Source organism: Cygnus olor, chromosome 17 (genome assembly GCF_009769625.2).
Source record: "Cygnus olor isolate bCygOlo1 chromosome 17, bCygOlo1.pri.v2, whole genome shotgun sequence".
NCBI classification, from domain to species: Eukaryota; Metazoa; Chordata; class Aves; order Anseriformes; family Anatidae; genus Cygnus; species Cygnus olor.
Window position 1 is genome coordinate 3,346,037 of NC_049185.1, and position 21,103 is coordinate 3,367,139.

At 54.8% G+C, this 21,103-nt stretch overlaps 2 long non-coding RNA genes across 2 annotated transcripts; both read right to left on the reverse strand.

Moving 5' to 3' along the window:
• Positions 1 to 566: 566 nt before the first annotated feature.
• LOC121079468 lies at positions 567 to 7,398 on the reverse strand. The gene is made up of 3 exons (XR_005825038.1): positions 7,258 to 7,398; positions 4,709 to 4,744; positions 567 to 2,239 (listed from the first exon to the last, which is right to left on the reverse strand). It is a non-coding gene; the product is annotated as an uncharacterized LOC121079468 (long non-coding RNA).
• A 2,696-nt stretch (positions 7,399 to 10,094) lies between these two features.
• LOC121079467 lies at positions 10,095 to 19,376 on the reverse strand. Its single transcript, XR_005825037.1, has 4 exons — positions 19,016 to 19,376; positions 17,460 to 17,527; positions 10,253 to 10,349; positions 10,095 to 10,132 (listed from the first exon to the last, which is right to left on the reverse strand). It is a non-coding gene; the product is annotated as an uncharacterized LOC121079467 (long non-coding RNA).
• Between the last annotated feature and the right edge of the window lie 1,727 nt (positions 19,377 to 21,103).

Here is a 21,103-nt window from a genome sequence, read left to right on the forward strand (position 1 = left end):
AACGCCACCCTCCCCGTTATAACTCCCTCCCGGCTATAATGCTCACAGCCCCAGTTGTAATGCTCACTGCCCCCCCCCCAGCTATAATGCCCACCTATTTATAATGCCCACCCCTGTTTATAATGCCCACCCCACTTAAATGCCTGCCCCTCTATAACACTCAACCCCCTGTTTATTACACCCACCCCACTGTAACACTTGCCCCTCTATAACACTCACCCCCTGCTATAACACCTACCCCACTATAATGCTCACACCCTACTTATAACACCCACCCCACTATAACGCCTACCCCACTATAATGCTCACACCCATCTTACAACACCCACCCCGCTCTAACACGCACCCCACTATAACACTCACCCCAAATCCTCTGGCTCTTCTGTTTTCCGGCCCCAGAGCTGCTGCCCTGGCCCTCCGCTTGCCCCGGCTCCTCTCCCAGCCCAGGAGCATCCCAAGCACGGCTCCGTGCCGCAGGGCAGGGCTGGCGAGGTGCGGGAGGTACGGTTACATCGCACAAATTCTTCTCCTTTCTTAGGTGGAGACCTGGAGCGGGGCTGGATCGGCGTTGCTCCGTCTGCAGAGCAAACAAGAACCATCAATTAGAAGTAATTACCACCCCCTCCCCATAACTTAAGAGGCTAATATTAGGCTTCATTTTTAAGAAAGGTAATTTGACGGCCATAAATTACAATTATAAAAACTTCATTAGAGTCGGTAGCAATCCATCCACCATTGTTCTAATTACACACTGTAGGAGTAATGAATGCTAATGGTTTAATGTACAATAATTACCACAATTGAAAAATAATAATAATACAGAACAACCTCAGTTATCCAAATGTCACGGGGGACGTGGAACGGGCTGGGGTAATCGTGGTTTCAGATAATTGAGGGGCTCTTCAGCATGATTAATAGGTGTCGCGACCCCTGCGTGGGGAATGAGGAGCTTTAAGCGATGGCAGCTTGGTAAAGTGAGGCAAGGCTCGGGGCAGAGGGGGAAAATCGGGTGTCTTCTGTCTTTGTTTTGGATTTTACGAGATATTTCAGATGTAAAGTAAATGTATTGTTTTGCAACCAAACTGTGCCACCTCCTGATGAGTTTCAGGTGTGGTCGGCAGGGTTTGAAGCAGAAATATGGGAACTGGACTCTGAAACTCACTCACACTCAGTCCAGTGTGAGAAGCACTGGGAGGATTTGCCGTGCCAGGCAGAGCACGAGAGGCAGTTTCGGCCCCCTGCAGCACAGCAGCAGCACAGAACTGCGGGAATTTCAGGTGGGAAGGGACTCCAGGAGGTCTTTAACCCAACCTTCTGCCCACGGTAAGCTTGGCCCAGGGCTCTGGCTGGGTTGCTCAGGGATTTCCCCGGTCAGTTCCCAAAAACCTCCAGGGACAGGGATCCCTCCAGCTCTCTTGGCCCCGGTGCACTGCTCATTCACCCCCACAGTGACTGTATTTCCTTACACCACACTGGATCCTGCCCTGTTCCAGCCTATTCCCCTCTCCTCTCCTCCTCTCAGCACAGCCCGACCAAGCCTCCAGCCTCTCTTCCCTCCAGCCCCACCAACACCCTGGCAGCCTCCTGCCAAACCCACCCCAACACTTATTTCTAAGCACCTTAGTCCATCCCAGGGACAGGGGCTTGCTTTTGTCCTTGTTAAAACCCCACATCTCCTGCTAGAAAATTTCCATTCCCCTAGCCTGGCCAGATCCCCCTGCAGGGCTGCTGTGCCCCACGGCAGGATGAATCCCACAGGTTGCCACGTCCTGACCCTGCTGAGGAGCATCCCAGTTCATCCCCCAGGTCACACATTGCACGCCTCAAACCGATTGAACAGAGGAGCTCTCAGGACAGATCTATCTAGAATTTCCCTGTAACATAAAACAAGCCTACAACAAAAGGCTTGACCCCACCAGCCCTTTGAATGAAGCACTCAGCTTGCTCCGACGTTTGATCCCAGTAGGAGGAGGTGGTTCTGGAAGTAGAGCCGTGGCATTTGCCTCATTATCCTCCACGCCACGTTGTCCTCCAGCAGTGGGTCAGCGCATGTTACCTGGAGGTTACCTTGTCCCTCTACCACCCTGTCTCTGCTTAGGTTGGGGCACAAAGTCAACCCAAAATAGTTCCAATGTTGGTCCGTCTGCAAGCAGCATAGGAACGGGTCTTCTCCTCTTCACAGCAGGAAGGGGTTTATGATAGGAAATCAATCTGCTGTCTCCCCTTCCTCTGACACAGGCTGCACAGGGAATATGAAAAGCATTACAGACTAGGGGAAGACACTGAAGAAGAAAGAAAAGAAATCAAGTCTCCAGAAGAGAGAACACAGCATGTCTGCTGCCTCGTGAAACGAAACAGTGACCAGTGGTACAGAACCACGGATCACCGCCAAACGCTCTCCCAGCTCCTCAGGTCTGCCCAGTTAGGGACCCCAGCAGACCACCGATGGGTGCTGAGGAGCTTTGGGTGCTGAGGAGCTTCTTGAGAGCTGCACTAACACCCTGCACGGACAGATGCTGGCAGGGCTCGCTCTGCTCCCCAGCCTCGGTGGCTGGTGGGAGGGCCAGAAGGTTTTGGTGACACTTTAAAACATCAGTTTTAGGCTTCTCCATTCTTGTCTCGATAAACAGCCCAGTAGGAAGGGAAACAATGAGAGAAATCAGGCTTTCCCATTTGTTTGTTCCAGGGATTGGAAATGCCACCTAACTGCTCCCTTCCCAGCCTTGACCCTGCAACTGAAGCAACTCGATTAAAGCTTGTTGCCAAGACATCCCTAAGAAACAACAAGCCGGGGTCAAACCCAGGATATTGGCCCCGGAATTCCCATTCCTACAGCCTTGACAAGGTTACAGAACACAGAAAAACTCACTGCCATTGCAGGGTGCACCAACACCCATGGGCACCCCCTTCCCACTGACCCACAGGCAGACCAGCCTCCGTAAGCCAGCCCTAAGAGCATATCCCATCCACAGTCTGACAGGGAACAATGTGCTCTTGGTGTGCTTCCTCTCTAATAGGATCCTAATTTATAAGAAAGCAGATAATATATCAATGGAAATTAACTTCACACTCTCCTTACACTGGCAGGTTGAGCTGCAGGTGAGTGCAATGTAATTAAGAAATTAAAAGGTAATTTCCACATATGCTTTCTGCTAATCTAGCTCGGCAATCATTTAATTTACAGCAGGGGACTGGCAAGGAGGCAAGCCAAAATAAATAAGATAATGCTACGTTTAATCGCTCGGCGCAATGGCAGCAGTACAGAGGGGTTTCAGAGCGGGGCCAGCAGGGTGAGGGGCGGTGGGCTGGGGAACCCCCTGGGGAAACTGAGGCACGGAGTGGCCCAAACCAGAGAGCACCTCCACGGCACCAGAGGGAGGGATGAGCAGTGCTACCAGCTGGAGGGGACACACGGCCACACGGAGCCCCCCGGTGCCGTGCTGGCCTTCAGGCACCGCGGGTGAAGGATGCCGGGCAGAGAATTTGGGCTGCAGGAGCACCTGGAGCCATGCATGCCACAGCCCCCTCAGTGGGGGCAGGCGCCAGCCCCGGGGCCTCAGCAGGGGATGCTCTCCATGCAACTCCGGCTTTTTGTTCCCAAGCCCCGCACCATGTGGGGCGGGAATGCCTCCTAGCCCCATCCCCTCCTCCAGCCCAGCTCCCCCCGACGCAGAGACCCAGATGCTTCCCCCCTGAGCGGGGAGAAGCATTCATATGGGAGCTTAATCCCCCAGAGACTGGGGACACGGGGATTACGGCCGACCTGGGGAGATGGGGCCATGATTTGGGCTGCTGAGGCAGGGAGGCGGCTGCCCAGCCCCATCCGTAGTCCACCAGTGACACACGGACCTGCGCCGTTGGCTTTGGTGACAGCGGTGACACCCCTCTGTCCCCCGTCATCAATAACTCATCTGGTGAATCTCCTCCTGCTTTTGCCGACCGAATTATTCCCAGCGCGTGGGGAGGTTATATTTGTCCTCTTCAAGCGGCTCTAGAAACGGTCAAATAATATTTGCCCAGCAAATTGTTAAACGGCAATTCTGCTGTCACTCACCAAGTCCATTATTCGCGGGGCACTTGTTTGCTCGCCCTGCCTCTCGCTGCCTGTCCCTGCCCTGAGGGGTGACCCACGCCCCCAGATCCGAGCCTGGCACCTGCTGAGCCCATTCTGGAGGGGGCACCGGGGTGTGCGTTCACCCCCCGTGCTGGGAGAACCCCCTGCCTGAATTGGGGCAGGGGCTCGGAGCTGCTGACCCCAGGAGGGACTCGAGCACTGGCCCCAAGCAAGCTGCTTCCCCTCCTGGGATGAGAACCACCTGCATGGAGAGAAGTCATGAGCAGAAAGTATGCGTCACCTTGAAATACTGCACAAAAAGTGGGGGAATCATCTACATTAATTGATTTTTTTAATGAACAATCATAAAACTATTTTTTTCGGGGGAGGGGGGGAAGTTTGTTTTCATTGCAACCATTTAAAAATGGGTTGGAGGATTTCTTGCTTGGTTGTGGTTTTTTTTTTTGCCAGTCTGTCTCTTCTTTATTCTTGGGCTTCTGGTATCACAGAAATATTGTTTTAAAACTGTGTCATTTCCTGCTACTCCAAATCAGAATTGTCCCTTTCAGATTACGTTTTGCCTTCTAGCTGAAACTGCCAGGGTATCCCTGCTTGGCCGAGGAAGCACCTTCCTCCCTGCTGCTCAAAGCTTACCTGGAGAGGAGGTCAACAAGCCCCAGCCCTGAAAACCTGCAGAAAAATAATACCTGTTCTGTGTCTTTTTTGTAACTGGGGCTATTCAGAGCCTGCCACTCCCCAAGCTACTGGGGAGGTAGCTCAAGAAAACCCACTACAGGTAAGACTGGAAATTTTGGTTAGAAACATAGGGAAAGGATTTCAGGAAAAAATAAGGTTTCTTCTTTCTTCTTCAAGTGCCAGGGAGTTTTACAGAGGGAATAAGGCAAACTTCTCCTTCCCCCCTCTACATCACCTCTCACCAAAGCATCCTCCCAGCTGAATAACAAGAAAAACCCTTTGGCTCTAAATATTTGCCTGCAGACCATACTCCTGAGAACAGTGCTCTGAGCTTTGTCTCGCAGCGTGTTTATGTCCCGAGGGGGCACTAACATAGAGCATGGGATGGCAAATCCTCCTGTCCCACCCAGGGCCATCCAATGCACTCGTTGACCCCGTACCCAGAGCCCGGGATCAGATTTTGTGCCACCAATCCTTGGATCTCCTTCCAGAGCCACCAGCCGTGTCCCCGTGCCCGAAGGAGCCTCCTCCTGCTGCCCAAAACTCTCCGTGCATCACCTGCTCTTCCACCAGCGTCCATCACCGAGCACCCAAATCCTCCAGAGCACCAAAATCCATCCTTCCCCTCCCCTCGCCTCCTCCACACGCATGTGCACACACATCCGTGTGCACACACACGTCTGCACACATCTTCCCTGCCTCCCCAGCCCAGCTGCGGCCACGTGAGGCCGTATTTCATATGCATGGCCTGGGAGGGCCTGGGCTCTCCAGCCAGTAATTTGCTGATTGGAAAATGTTCCAGGAAAAGGGACGGGGATGAGAGAGGGGAGGGGAGACCTGGGGCGGGGGGAGTAGGGAGGGATGAGATGGGAGTTCTCAAACTGCGAGCCCTAATACCAAGCATGTGGCCATATATTATTTTAATAAAGCCAGCACATCCTGCACTCACGACAGCTGCTGTTCCCTTTCTCTCATCCTGTGAATCTCATTTATTCCTCATTAGCAAAATCACCTGTTTGTCAAATAGGGACAGATCTGCGAGACATTAAATCGTGCCAAGGCTGGCGGGGGTCTGGAGAGTGGAGGTGGGATGGAGTGGGGCCGTGCGAACCCCAGTCTGAACCCAAACCTGGACATCTCCTGGAGGCTGAGGTGGAGACGAGGATTGGGCAGCAGGTGATGCAGCATTTTCAGCGCTTTTATCATCTTTTTTTTTTCCCCTGCATAGTGGAAGTTATGCCAGGAGCAGCACCTGGCCACAGCACTGCTGGGTGGGTTCACAGCATGCAGCACACCCAAAGTAGTGACAAACAGAGGTGTCTGCAGGAGAGGAACTCTGGGTGCCCTTCAGACCAACCTAAACCTCCTTGTGGGGTCATGAAAACAGCTTCTGACAGTTCTGCAAATTTGGAGCTGCCATCTCTTTTTACCATAGGCGGCCGTGCACTTCGCGTGTAAAAGGCATTTGGGATGAGCAGTGAACAATTTCTTCCCTTTCGGAAGAGATTGGGTACAAAATGTCATCTGATTCGGATTTATTGGTTTGGGTTTTCTTTAAATTGAGTGAAAACGTCGGTGGGACTGACCCCTTCTTTCAAAGAATTGTGGTTTTGATGAATCAGGGTTTTCCACTAACATTGAAGGAAAAAAAATAAAAAATCCCTGGACTGCACTAAATTAAGTGTCTGTCGCCCCACAAGCCTGGCAACGGAGTCTTTTTCTGCTGGTTTTGCAGCTTACGAGATGCTTTTCCTAATGCCAGCCCTGGCTTTTCCCTTTATCAGTTGAATGACACTGGGGGAAACAGCTGGCTGAAAATCAAGGCTTCTGGTGTGCTGAAAATTCTCCCTGGCTCTTTGCGATTTGGAGTTTGGGTTCAAACTGGCCCCGGACCAAGTGTGTGCGCGTGGGAGATACAGAGAGAAACCTGGGGAGGGCAGGGGGGCCTCGGCCCCCCGCGTGGCACCACCGGTCCTGCCTGCCTCCTTGCCAAAAAAAATCGGGGATGGAAGGGCTGGAGATGCCTTGCTGGGGGGCTTCCCACCTCTGCTGCTCCTTTGGGAGAGCCAGCAACTCGGCATTTCCAGAATTGGGTGCTGGAAAACCCCAGCTAAAGGGGGAATTTGGGGCTGCAGAGAGCTGAGCCTCTGGGATGACATTGTGCCAGGTCCTTTGTGCCAGCTTGGGTCTGGGGTGAGCAGGTCTGGGGTCTGCAGGGGGCTCACCAGCTCAGGGGGGAAAGCTGCTCTTAAATTTGGGGGAGACTGAGTCAGGAGGTGAAGGAGATGACTGTGCACGTTTTTCGTACTTACTTTTTCTTCATTCTTCATTTTTTGTCTAGTCCTGAGCATCCGTCCATCCCTTCCCCATCTTGTTCCCATATTTCCCCTCCCCAGCTGCTTTCCTCCATCACCTCCAGGTTCTCGAACCCATTTCCTCCTCCAGCTCCTCTCCCACCTCTCCATCCTCCCACTGCTCTTGCAGTTCTTCCTCCCCACCATCCTCACCTCTCTCCACCTCCAGCCTGCCTCTGCACCGCGGGATGCAGTGTGTTTTGGAGGCAGAAGGCAAGGATTTGGGTTCTGCAAGTCTTTGTGGTGGGGCAGAGGAGGTGGCTGCGGGGCTGTGCCCAAGCAGGAGCTGATGGGGACTGCAAATCCTAAGAGAAAAAGGAACCTGGATGGGATGGAGCTGGGCTCCGAAAATCAATCAACACCACCAAGCAGGGCTGTGATACCCCTGAGGGTGACTGACAATTTGGGGGGCCACCTCCAAACCAGAGGCCATCCCCAGAACCAAGGGGACACGTGGGGACATCCAGCCTGGTGGCCCACCAGCACCTCAGTACCTTTCAGGGGACCCAGCTCCAGGCTGGCTCTGGGGACAGCAGGCACCCCAGGCCGGGCTTGCAGCCACCCCCTGCTGCCACAATGCCCCTGGTGGTGCAGAGCAGCCCCCTGCCACCTCAGCGTGCCGATGCCACCGTGTCCCCCCCCGTCCCTGTCCCCCCCTTCCCTCCTCTCTCTGAAAGTCATCAGGCCTAGCGAGGTCTTCTCCCACTTATGCAGCTCATGAATATTTAACAGCATCTGCTCTGGAGGCGATAAAGCCTACCAATCCTTGACAAATATGGCCTAATCTTTTCAATTTCGGGGTGCAAATATTCCTTCAGAGTCCTGTTTGTCACCTAGATTAATGACTGTGGCTCCCATAATCCTTGGGTGCTAATTCAAGTGGTGGCTGCCGGGGCCGCGCATGGCGGAGGGATGCTGGGACACATCTGAAGGAGAGATTACTCGCTCGAGGGCCCTTTGCTGCAGGGTTTTGTTCCTCCCTTGGCACTGAGGATGGGGGGGGGGGCACTGCTCGCATGCTTGTTTTTAACCCATCCTAGCGGCTGAGTCCGTCCCAGTCCGGTGGGGACAGGGGGATGCCAGGGATGGGGTGGAATGGGGACGTGTGCTCACCTCCAGCCGTGGTTCATTTCTTGGGAAGAGATGCAGACAGCAGCCCCAGCACCACCAGACTGCCTTCCTGTGGCTCGCCAGGCTGGGATGTGCTTTAGGATCAGCCCCATATGGGCTGAGCATGGGATGAGTCCTGAGGAAGCCACTGCTGCCTGCTCCAACTCACAGCAGGCTTCGCAAACTGCTTAAAACTGCAACCCGAATCCCCACCTCAACCCAGGGCTTTGCAAACCACTTAAAACTGCGACCTAAATCCCCACCCCAGCATCGTTCAGCCCACGGCCGCGCAGCCACTCCATCCCCAGAGACACAGGGCGTGATGCTCAGCTCTCCACCACGGATGGAAGGATGAGGGGATGCTTTTGGTCAATGCGCTCCCCAGGGAAACCCCACAGTCCGACCACCTCCGGACACACAGTGCCGGCCACTTATATTTATTTATTCTCCAGCCAAGAGGAAAATACATCAGGGAGAAGAGAGGGAAATCAGTGCTGGAGCTGATCAATGGCATCAACACCTCTGCTGCGGGGCTGGTGGCTCCATCCATCGCCCGGAGCCTGGGAAGATGGATGGGAAGAGCTGGGAAGGGCTGCAGGGAGCAGGGCAGCCCCAAAAAAGCATCCCTGGGCAGCTCTGCACCTGGGCAGGGACCTACCTCAGGCACAGGGTTCCCCTTCGACCGAGCCAGCGATGGCAGTTCTGGGTGCGCCAGGGGGATCTGGTCCCGGGGGAAATTCCCTCACTGCTCACTGGACGGGAAAATTTCCACGTGGCACCAGGAACTGCAGAGCGCGGCCAAGAGTTGCATTATTTTTGTTTCACATTTCTGTGGCAGAAAATGCTTCCTCAGCTAGACAAAAATAACACTGTGAATAAAAGAAAGTAGGAAAACAACATTTTTTTGCGAGCAAAACCAGAAAAAACATGGGAAGAAGCATTTTCTGCCATCCAAAAAAAAAAAAAAAAAAAAAGAAAAAGGCATCATCAAAAGAAAACTTTTGCAGAATGAACATTTCTGGATGCTTTCCCTCCTAAAATACTTCGGGAGGAAAAACCTGTGAGCCTGTTCCCTGTCTAGGATCTTCTTCGGGGCTCTGCAGCCAGCATTTGCCGCTGTCCTTGTTTTCCCTTAGCTGGTTCCTACACCTGCCGCAGGCTTTTGGGGCCAGGAGGCTTCAGCTGGCTGATGCAGAAGGGGGATTACAGACGGTATTGACAGCCCCCAGCACACCGGGGCCGGTCCCACAAACCCCAATCTCCACGAGATGCTCGGGGGGGGGGGGGGCTTCGGGGTGCTCAGGTTGACTCAGGATGTGGGCCCCAGGGGAGGACACATGACAGGGGGCACCGAGGAAAAGAATCAGCCCCTCCTGTGCCGGCATCCCCGCTCCCTGCCCCCTCTTCTACCTCCTTTTTTTTTTTTTATTCCGCTGAGCAAGCTCAAAAAGCAAAGCTGGTGCCTTTGTCCTGCCGAGGCTTCGTTAGGGCCCTCGTCGCACCGGGGTGGGGAGCGGCTCATTAGGCGGCGGCTTTGAAGCGGGCTCTGTTTGGGGTTCATTTGTATGCTGGCAGAAGGGAAACCTCTGTGCTCCAAGGATGTTTTTTCTGGAGGGGCTTCCTGGAAACACAACAAACATGACCCCGCGCGGCGCTCCCCCGGCCCACGTAGGCCGGCGGGGGATGAAACGCGGGGCCGGGACAAAGGAGCAGCCCCACAACCCCCCCGTCCCCCTGTCCTAATCAGGACGGACGCACACTGATGGGGAACGCAAGTTTTCCTGCTCCGGTGACTCAAAGCTAAAGAAATCCCAAGTTTTATGGGGTTCGGAAGGACCTCGGGGCTCACTTTGTTAGCAGGATGAAAACCCATTCTTCCGGGTGTTGTGCCAGGGTGGAAGATCCAGTGGATTCCAGCCTGGAAGGTTATTATTTTTTAGGACAAATCCTCCATTATTCTTTAAAATGTTGTCTCAGGATGAATAGGGAATTCAAGTGAAAGGTACAAATTCTTGCCAAATCTGGCAAACCAGCTTACCTAAATGAAAGTTTCTAACAGGTAGCACGCTGGAGGAATTGGATCATTTCATCTCCGTGCTTTCAACTTTGAGGTGAAACAAGTTTGGAGGCTTCATCTGCATTGATGGGAAAGGAGTAAAAGAAAACCCTTGTTGGTGTGGGGAGAAAATTGTTTTAGTCACCTGAGTAAAATAATAAATGGAAATCATCTCCCTAGTTAGCAACCCCAAAGGGTCCAGAACCAGGGAGGAGGCACAGGATGAGAGCCCCGTCCATGCAGCCTGGGGCACTGCCAGCCATGAGCGAGTGGATGTGTCTAAAGGTGTCCAAAGAAGGGCAAAAAAGCTGGGGAATGGTCTAGAAAACAAGTCTTGTGAGGAGCAGCTGGGGTTGTTCAGCCTGCAGAAAAGGCTCAGACCTTGTTGTACTTTAAATTACCTTAAAGGAGGTTGTAGCAAGGTAGGGCTCAGGCTCTTCTCAAGCGATAAGATGAGGGGAAAGGGCCTCAGGTTGCACCAGAAGAGGTTTAGGTTGGATATCAGGAGAAATTTCTTTACTGAAGGGATTGTGCAGCCTAGGAACAGGCTGCCCAGGGATGTGGTTGTGCCAACAAACCCGGAAATCTTCAAGAAACGTGGAGATGCAGAGCTTAGTGACACGGGTTAGCAGTGGACTTGGCAGGGCAAGGTTAAAGGCTGGGTGCTGTGAGTCAAGGTACGAGGCCAGCAGGGAAGCTGGGGATGTGGTGGCCTCATGGATGTGCTGCCAGGGCTTGGGAGGGAAGGCAGGGAGAAGAGAAAGCTGCCGGAGCCTCAGCAGGCCCTGTCAGCCTCGTTCACACGTTATCAGATGGGGGAAGCCCACAGGGCCACGTGGGAGGTGATTAATCTCGGTCTCCAGCAGGAAGGCTCCCGGAGAGGAGCGGGGAGGTCAAGAGGAGACGCGGGTTGAGGAGAGGTGGGAGCCTGGCAGAGGCCTGAATGCTTTTGTACCCTTAACATGGAGCTTGCCCCAGATCTGAAGCCACCTTTGGAGACCTCCCCCTGCATTAATTTGGGCTTTTATTTGGGATCACTGCTTTCTCCTCACCATAAAGCGCATCACCACCACCGCAACATGCTTTTATGGCACCTTTGTCTGATTACCTGAAGGTGTTTAATCAGCACTGATTCATTAGGCTTCCCCACAGCCAGTGCTGGAGGAACCGGGGGGGGGCAGTGCCCACCTGCAGAGCAGCCCCACATGGGCAATGGGACCCCCGAGCCCACCCTCCTTGCTTCCCCACAGTTTCACAGCCACACCACGAGCTAAACCAGACCTCCAAGACCTGGAGACAAGCCAGCAGGGATGATGAGGAAGATGAGGACAGGAGAAGGCTGTGGGCACGGGGTGGTCCCGGCCCCCCCGGGGGTCTGGGGGCAGTGGGCAGGGCCGCCCATCTGCTCAGGTTTTGTCCCTCAATTAGGCTGCGCCGTGCCGCGCTCCCCACGCTTCATTGGCTTCCACTTCACGTTCCTCACAGTTCTCAGGCACCGGCACTGAGCAGCTCTGCGCCGTCTCCTGAGAGCCCTCGCCTTTGGATTTGGGCCATTTTATTCTTTTTATTTTTCTTTTCCCATTTTTCCAGAGCAGCGCCGTGCTCACCTCACCTGGGCCAGCTCAGAGGGGAGATGTGGCACCGGCTGTGCTCAGGCTCCTGCCAGTTGTCCCCTTTGCTCACAACCTCCCTGCAAACCTGTGTGTCCCCAACATTTCCTGCTGCTCTGGAGTCATCCAGCCCTTAGCCTGCTTTTCTCCACCTGCCCCAGCACCTGTGCACGGGGACAGGCACCACGTATCCCTCTGGAAAGCCCCTGCCTTTGCTCTGCACCACAGGTTTGGACGCTGCTGCCCATCACACAAGCCTCACACTTGGCCAACACATCACTTGTACCCCTGGATCAAACCACAGGCCATTCTGGCAAGGAGAAATTTAAAATAAGTGCACAAAGACATTGGCATGCATATGGGTTAAGCCTGCATTAGTGTTGGCAGGCTGCAGAAGCAAGCAGAGACTCCCTCCTTCCTCTTTTAGCTCCCATCCTGACCTTTACCTCGCTGCTGAGATGGTTGTGCTGCTGCATCCGACCCATCCATCTTTACATCCCAAAGATATTATTATTTAATTCCCTGCGCAGCCGCCTGCAGCTCCTGATGGCCAAGCAGTTCTTCAGCTGATAAAAAGTTGAGCATCACTCAGTAAATCAGCAGCAACAGAAACGCTGAATCATTAAATCTTAGGCTGTAATCTATTTCAGCTGGGTTCAGGAGATGCCAGGAGAGGAGAGCACACGCTGGAGCACCAATGCCCATGGGAGGAGGCAGCATCCCTGCTTGGAGGAGCATCACAAAATAGGGAAAACATCTCATCCGCTCGTGATCTCCTGCAGATGGAGGTCAGCACCTGGCCACCCCATTCTCTCCTCATCCTGCCCACGGACACGCTCCCACCTGCAGCGTGGGCTGCATTCGTGTCCCGAGGGAGCAGAACCCAGGGCTGGGCACCCCCAGGTCGAGGCAGAGAGCTGGGAACTGCATGTTGAGCCCTGGCCATACCTAAGGGTCCAGCAGAGCCCCTTTTGATCCATACTGGGCTGCTCCTTGCCCTTCCAGGTGCTTTTCTGCAGCAGGAGCTGGGCACAACCAGCGCACATCATCTCCTCTGCACAAAACCCCATGCCACCAGCCCCTCTGCCCAGCAATATTTCCCCTGCCACCACCTCCAGGAGCCACACCAAGCTCTCAGCAGCTACAGGAAGCTGTTGGTGGACGCAGGTCTCACTCCTGCCCTGGTCTCTCCCAGAGGAGCTCAGAGATGTTCAGCCTCTCCCAGTTTGGAGCCTTACAATATTTTGGAGAGGGAAAGGGCTGGGGGCTCCCCCCGCTCTGTGGGGGTCTTCCTTGTTGGATTAGTAGCACAGATCCTCAGAGGGGTCCTCGTGTTAAAGCCTAAAATCAGAGAGGAGCGGGTGAACGGGCAGACAAACAAGAGCTCGGTGATGGAGAGGAAGGATGACGAAGAGCTGGGCGGTTGGAGTCGTGGACAAAAAATACATGCTGGGATGGAGGGAGGGATGGCACCTTGGGGCAGATCTGCAGACAGACATTCAGCTGAGAGATTCACTGCACAAGAGACCCACAGGTACGTTTCTTCCTCATCATCATCATCCCTGGAGCAGAGGAAGGGATGGCCAACCCCAGGAACTGACAGGGTTTGGCACAGCTCCCCAGCAGCTATCCCAAAACCCACCCTGGCCCATTCTCCATTCCCTTTGACAAGGAAACACGGAGGACCACTGGCAGGAGACACTTCTGCCCACCACCATCCTCACCCCAGGAGGATCAGCCTCCCTTCCTCCCCTCCCCCGAACCACAGCCCAGCCGGGGGGGGACAGCCAGCCCTGGCAATCTCACAACCCCCCCAGCCCAGCCATATTGTCCCTCCGAGATGCCTCCTTCCCCCTCCCCAACACCCCCCGTCTCTCCTGGCAAATTCTCCCCCCCTCCCCTCCTCCTGGATCCAGCCGCTCTCATAATAGCATCCTTTTCATGGAGACAAATTGTCCAGCCGGGGGCTGCACCTGAGGGCTTTCACCCTTTAACAAATAGCCTTTTAATTTTCTGCCAGAAGGGCATGGAAAAGGGGGGGGACGAGGGGAAAAAAAAGGGGGGGCTGCAGAGGGGGGTTGCACAGAGGAGAGAGAATCAATCAGACATCCATCTTCATCATTGCTGCCAGGGGACCGCTTGCACTGGCTGGATGCCCCTGGGGGAAGGTGGGGTGAAAAAGAGAAGGGGTTGGGGCGAGGGGGAGACAGGAGGCAGTGAGTGGATTGGGGGGGGGGGGGGGGGGGCGGAGTGTCACAGGCTTCTGAAAGCCATGTGGAGCATTGCCCTCGAGCAAGATAAGCAGCAGCCCTTGGATCCCATGGAAAAGCATGGAGGGACGTGCTCCTGCCCTTGCCCTGCTCTACGAAGGGGCTGGGTCAGATCTGGAGGGGATGGCCCCATGGCACAGGGACACCACAGGACATCCTCACCTGCTGGGATCGGGGAGGTCCCCACGACAAAGAACAAAGAAATACAGGGGGGACAACACCAGCACCTTCTCCTTCCATAGCAAGGGCAGGGATCACACTCCGCTTCCACCCCAGGATGGGGAAGCCTGGAGGATTTTTGTCCCTGGGCAAGGAGCCTGTCAGCATCTCCCTCCCCTCTCCTCCAGCACAAGGGGAGACCACGCTGCGGTGCCAGCTTCGGCTGGGCTCCGTCACCTTTCCCAACAAAAAAAATAAGCAGAAAGGTTAATTAGATGTTTGCAATCCAATTTACGTTGTGTTTGTGAAACCAGCATTTCACAAACCAGCCTGGGAGCCCCCCCGTGCCCTCGCTCTTTTGCTAAATTTATTTCACAGCTTCACCGACCTGGCCTGGCCGGGTCAGAACTCGCCCATTATCATTTTATCACCGCCTCGTACCCTGTAATTACGAGATGCTTCCCTCCTTCCCCGGCCCCCTCCGTGCACAGGGTGGGGATGCTGCTCCTGCTTTAAGCTCCTTCCACGATGGGGCTCACCCAAAGCCTGGGACAGCTCGGCCCTGCTTTTGGCAGATAAGAGAGGGAAGGTTGTTTGGAAAGGGGGGAGCATGCTGCTCGCCCCCCAAGGATTAAAATATTCAGATGGATAACAGCAAGGCAGAGAGAGGGGAGGTAACAGGCACAGCCCTCGGGGGCTCTGCAGCATCTCAGCCACAGGACAAGTCATCACAGGGCTCAGAAATTGGGTTTGGGGCCCAGGTGGCCACCGGGAGGAAAGATGCTGCCCGGATGCAGGTGGGCACAGCCAGCACTGCTCTGCTTTGTTGCAGAAATTTGGCTTCGTTTCAGTCACCTGTGAGCATGAATCAGGCAAGGGCTTGCAGGCAGCGTGAACACACACACACAGCCAGCTCAATTGCCCATGAGAAGGCTCATGTAATTAACAGGCAGCCGGCTTCTTTTGCAAAGAAAGGACTTGGGGGGCATTTTTCTGGGGCAAACCCCTGCGAGCAGGTTTCTGCAGGAGTGCTCGCTGCAGCGGGGGCCCGCGAGGACCCTGGAGGTGAGGACAAAGCATTGGCCCCTCCGTGGGCCACCCTTGGAGAAGGCAAGGAAAGGCTTTTTGCAGCTAAATCCCCGCTGCAGGGATCCTCTGCTGCTGGAAACGGAGTAAGGGTGGGCACGGGGGCCTGGGGATGGTATCAAATGCTTGCATCCGTCATACACTGTGCTACGGTCACGGGTGGGTGTCTCCATCACGGCTCCCCAGCCCCAAGCACCTCTAGCTCTGCCCTTGGTGCCCAACACACACACACACCACGGCCATCTGCATGCACAGCACCAAGCACAAAACCACCTCGGATTCCCCTCAAAACAAGGACCAAGCCCCCAACCCTGCTGCCTCGGGGCTGAGCACGCCTCCCCCCTCCCTGCTGCTGGAGGACCATTAAAACCCCATTAACCCGGGGCTGTTATTAATCACACAACGTCACCCAGTGGGGACAGCCATGACATCCGAGCGCCCAGGCTTCCTCCAGCTCCAGGTGACATGGGCACCAAACAGGTAGGGCTCATTTCTAACCCTGCAAGCACGCCAGCTCCAGATAATGAATTTTTCCCACACCACGAAGGAGAGCTTCGCCGAGACTGGAAATAATCACCCCGAGGCAAGGCAAGGCAGGGACTGGACTCCGGATGCCTCTCAGCCCTGCAGACGATAATCCCCTTTGGGACTGGGCTAGGGGCAAGGTGAGGAAACCACAATTTATCACCTGCCCAAACTGTGTTCGCCCGCTGAAAGGAGATCTCCATCTGTGCCGCTAGGCGCACCCGAGGAGGGACAGGTCCCGGGTGGAAATCAACCCAGGAGCTCTGGAGATGTTCCCGTCAGACACCTGAGGACACGGAGGGGGCATCTATGGGCAGGCACGGAGCAGGTTAACACCACGGAGCCAAGCCTCCGCCTGCACGAACGTAGGCTTCAGCCCCATCAAGCCCTCGCAGTTCCGTGATATTAAAGCTTTCCCCTCATGCATAGAAGCAAGCAGGGGGGCTAATTGCTTCTTATGACACTATAATGGTAGGACTATTTACAGTAGATTAAAATCCAATCCATAATGAGGTATAATAACTTCGCAAATGCCAGGATTCGTCAAAGGGTGAGGAGCGCCACGGAGACTCAGAGCCGAGCAGCCTCGGACCTGGGGTCTGAGCCCTAGCGCAGGAGGAGCAGGGAGGGTTTTTTTGGTGGGGTCTCCCCCTCTGGTCGCTTTTCCCCCAGGTTAAGCACTGGGGATGGAGGAAGACCCCAAACACAGACCCTCAGAAACCACCCAGTCACACCAGGACCTGATGTGGAGTGGGGCATCCTCAGGACTGGGATCCAGCAGCACCTTACAGACAAACCTCACCTGGACAACACGCTGGGTGGCACACAGCACGCTGCAAAATCAGGTCCCCCAAAAGCCCATGGATATTCCCGCATGTCCCCATTCAGCCCCCCATCACCTGGGGAGGACACAAGCAGAGGCACACAGGCATCTCCAGTGACCCCCCAGACTGAGGGCCATGTGTGCCTGGTATTCCTGCAGATTATCCTGCGGTATCCTGCAGAAATCCTACAGATTTCTGTCCGGCAGGAGAGCAAGGGCTGGATCACAGATCCATCACCCTTGGGGTCTGCAGATCCAGCCCCCTTGGGGTCTGCTTCCTGCCTCCACTGCATATTTACGGGTGCGACCTTGAATGAGCCCAGCGACACATCACTCCTGACTTGCTCAGAGGAGGTATTTATTTATTCTCTGCCAATGACATGGGCTGACAGTGCCCTCTGAATTTCAAATAGGACTCCGCTCTGTTTTCACAGCCTGTGTGGCTCTGCTAAAAAAAATAATAGCCACAGAAGAAATAAGCCCAAAAAGCTGAGACTTAATTTCTTCCTCTGGGAAGGGAACATTGCTCCTCAGCTTCAAGGGCTCTCTCCTGGAGTCCTGTGAGCAGGCTCAGTGATGTGCTGGCACCATGCACAGGGACTTAAGGGATGGGTATAAGTGAGAACAGCCAGAAAGTGCCTGTGGTTGTCCCAGGGGATGGAGGCTGGGCTCAGGGAGATCCCACAAGGGAATTCACAGCCCACCCATTTGCCTACCTCAGGTCTCCAGTGATGCCAGGAGGTGAATCCTAGCTCCAAGGGACTTGGTGTCACCACAAGTGGAACTGTGGAAAGAAAAACCATCAGACTAGGAGACAGAGCAGCTGGGGTTAGCGTGAGCTCTGCTGCAATTCACCCTCCCAGCAATATATCAGGCAGGGTCATGCCCAGCAGCACAGCCCAGTGACCATCAGGTAGGTCCACAGCAACAAAATAGGTCCAAAACAGGTCGCCCCACAGGCTGAGGTCCTCAGCGAGAAGGTTCGTGGCCACATGCAGGCAAGGCTGAAGTAGATGCACCACCAGCAAAGCTTGAAAAGTGAATGAAGGCTCAGGTCTGGGCTTAAATAGACCCCAGCCGTGGGTGGAGGCCCCAGGTGAGGCTGCTCGGGGCCGTTAGTGCCTTGTTTCACCAAGGTGATGCCCTGGGCAGGGTGCTAGCTCAGCATCCACATGAAATTAAGAGGTGTCCTTTGGTGTGAATACAGATGCAGGCTGGAAAACTCATCCATGGCAGCTCCTCATCCCGGGAGGGGATGGGGCTTCTCGGCCAGCATCCGAACCCGTTGTCTTGTGGCACATGTGGTGCTCTTTGGCTCATCAGTACCGAGGAATAAAACACAATTTCAACCCTTTTTGGTTGTGTTTGAGGGAGCGGGAGGGTGCTGGAGCAGGCAACGGGGCCGAAGCGCACGGAGAGAGCTGCTTCACCTCTCAGTAGGAAAGAGCTGGTGGCCACAACCCGAATAAAATTCCCAGTTTATGACATTATGAGTTTTTTTAACCAGCCTGGCTATTAACTTCGGCACCGGCTTAAACCCCCTGGCCTCAGGCACAAGCAAAGCAGAGCTCATAGACTGTAAATGTTAATACTGCTTTAGCACCGTAATAAGCTAAAAGGTGGATGCAAGATCTGGTGCATTAATTCCCTTTTTTTTTCATCTTTTTAGCACATTTTGGGGTAATATGAATAATAAATATTTGAGTTGATGAAGGTTAATGGATGCCCCAGCGACTGGCGCTCCCAGGGGAAGGCAGCAGCTCCCTTCTTCCCGGGTGATCCAGGAGGCTCCAGCAGCCTCCTGGGGAGAGGTTGGGGGGCTCGTCATCAGGGAAATATCCAGGGCAAAAACTTCTGGGGGGGGTTGTCACTTGTTAACACTTCAAAGAAGAGCATTTGGGCTGGTGGATGAGTGGAGATGGACGTCCCTAAACTGCCCTGGGCAAAGCTTTGGGGGGAGGAGAGGCACCTCCAGCCAGGACATGAGCTTGCTGTTTCCATCCAAAAAAAGCCAGCTTTGTCAGGGCATCTAATTCCCGTGGAGGTGGTGGTGGCGGAGCAGGGGAGCTGAACTCTCGGGGTGTGTAATCCCCGGCTGACCCCCTCGTGCTGGGGGAACGACCCAGATCTCCCGGATCTCTGACCTGGATCTCCTGGATCACTGACCCAGAAATCCCAAATCTCCAACCCGGATCTCACAAATCTCCGACCCATATCTCCCAAATCTCCCTCCCAGATCTCCCACCCAGATCTCCCATACCTCTCACCCTACCTGGCTTTGCAGAGCCTGGGTCAGACCAGGAGGACTTTCGGTGGCCCACATCTGGTGGACATCAATGCAGTAGGACACGGGGACATCTGGGGCACGTCCCTCACCCTGGCAGCTGGTTATAGGGTGGGTGGTGGCGGCATGGCTAAAGGAGAGCCTTGCCCAGAGCCCTCCTGCCCCAGAACCAGCCCAGGACCTGCCACAACGCCCCGTGCCACCCCGCGTGGGGACAATCCGGTGACAGGCACCCAATGGCATGCAGGGACCATGACATGGAGGCAGGGGCAGGATGCAGGACCCACAGCTCTCCCCCTCATCCCCTCCCACCCCATACACACCCCACACAGCCTGATTTGGGGCCGGGGGCTGCGGCGGGTCTCCAAACCCCCCCCTCCTCGCGCCACGCTCGCTCGCGCGTGGCATCACCGGAGCCCCCCCCGTCCCTCTCCATCCTTGGGGGATATCAAGGGCAAGCAAGAGAAGGGTTACCTGGAGGGAAGGGTTGCTAAGCAACCCACCCCCCGACCCCCCCCCAAGCATCGCAAACCCAAAACTCGTTCCAGGCCTGCAACCAGATTAGCATATTAATGAGGCTGTAATTTCCCCGGAATTGTCTGCTCGGCTATGCCCGCTCACAGCGGCACTGGCCCAGGAGTTTGCTATGCAAATAAACTGGTTTTACAGGCTGTGGCTTAATTAACTCATCAAGTTCATCTTCCTAACAAAAAAGGCAGACTAACTGCGGATTAATGGACCTGTGTTTGCTCTTCTTTCTCTCGCCCCGGCTCCCCGAGGCACCCGCTCCCTCCAGGCCCTTCCCTTCCCGGCCCCGCGAGGAGATAAATCCTGGGAAAAGAGATGGGGGGATCGCAGCACAGCCTCCTGCGGAGTCTGGGAGGTTTCCTCATCGGCTTCAAGGGGAATAAGACGGCTCAGGCCTCGAGGATGGCAATTACGCCTCCGGCTGAAGCTGGCAGGTGACCACTTATGAGGAGGAGGTGGCAGCGTCGCGGCGCTGTCCCCGTAAGGCGGATCAGAGGCTGGGTGTTTTGGGGACGGGGATTAAGGCTCGGTGCCCAGGTGAGTGCTGGCAAGCCCGCTCCATCCCTGTCGGTACAGGGTCAGGGCAGGCAGGAGGGATGCTCTCCCTCCTGGGTTAATTAGAGAGGTCCTTCTGGGCCACATCCTGTGCTCGGCGGTTCTCTCTGCCTCTTGATAACGACCAGAAAAATAAATACAAAGATTTGCAGAGCCACTGGGAGAAAGTTCAGGTGGCCAAAAGTCTGTATTCAACCACAAGCCCCTGAACTGGAGGGTTCTTGGAAAATTAATGTAATTATGGGTTTATCTCCCCCTCGGCTCCCGGCTTTTTTGGTTCTCTCCCTCCCCATGGGAAGGAATTTCTACAGGAGCTGGGTAGCCTGTAGCTAGGATGGGAACAGTTGATTTGGCATCCATATCACAAAAAATCGATGCACAGGGACCCAGGAGCTGAGAGCCCGTGGCCATCCAGGGGTCCGGCTGCTCCATGCCCCACTCCGCAGCCTCTCCCCAGCAGATCCCAGGGCAAAAATCTGCACCTTGCTGAGGAGAAAGCTTTGGGGTCTTCGCACCACTTGGCCAAAACCCAGCCCTCTTCCAGCTGTAGCTGGCTTGGGATAGATTTAAGTTGCCGAAGTTGTTTTAAACTGGGCAAAGTCCTTGAAAACCTAGCTGCACCCCTGAGCCTTTCTGCATTGCCAGGGAAATGGACTGGCTGACCTAAAAGGTCCTTTCCATCTCTAATTTCTGTGGCTGTGTGATTCATCCCTCTTCTTTGAAAGTGTTTCCTACACGAAACGCCTGGTAGAAGGGAAAAATGATACCAAGTAATCTTTTTTCATTTCCCCTCGTCGTTGTCAGGGCTGATGAGAGGTGAGGGACAGCCGGCTGTGACACGAGCCGAGGAGCGGAACAGAAAAGGCAAAGGAGGATCCGGCTTGGCAGCCAGGAACGAGGCAATTCACGCAAGGCAGGGTAGGAGGAGATGTGCTGGAGACATCCTTTCCAGGAACACTGCCTTATTTCCCCGGACCCCGCCAAAATCCTGAG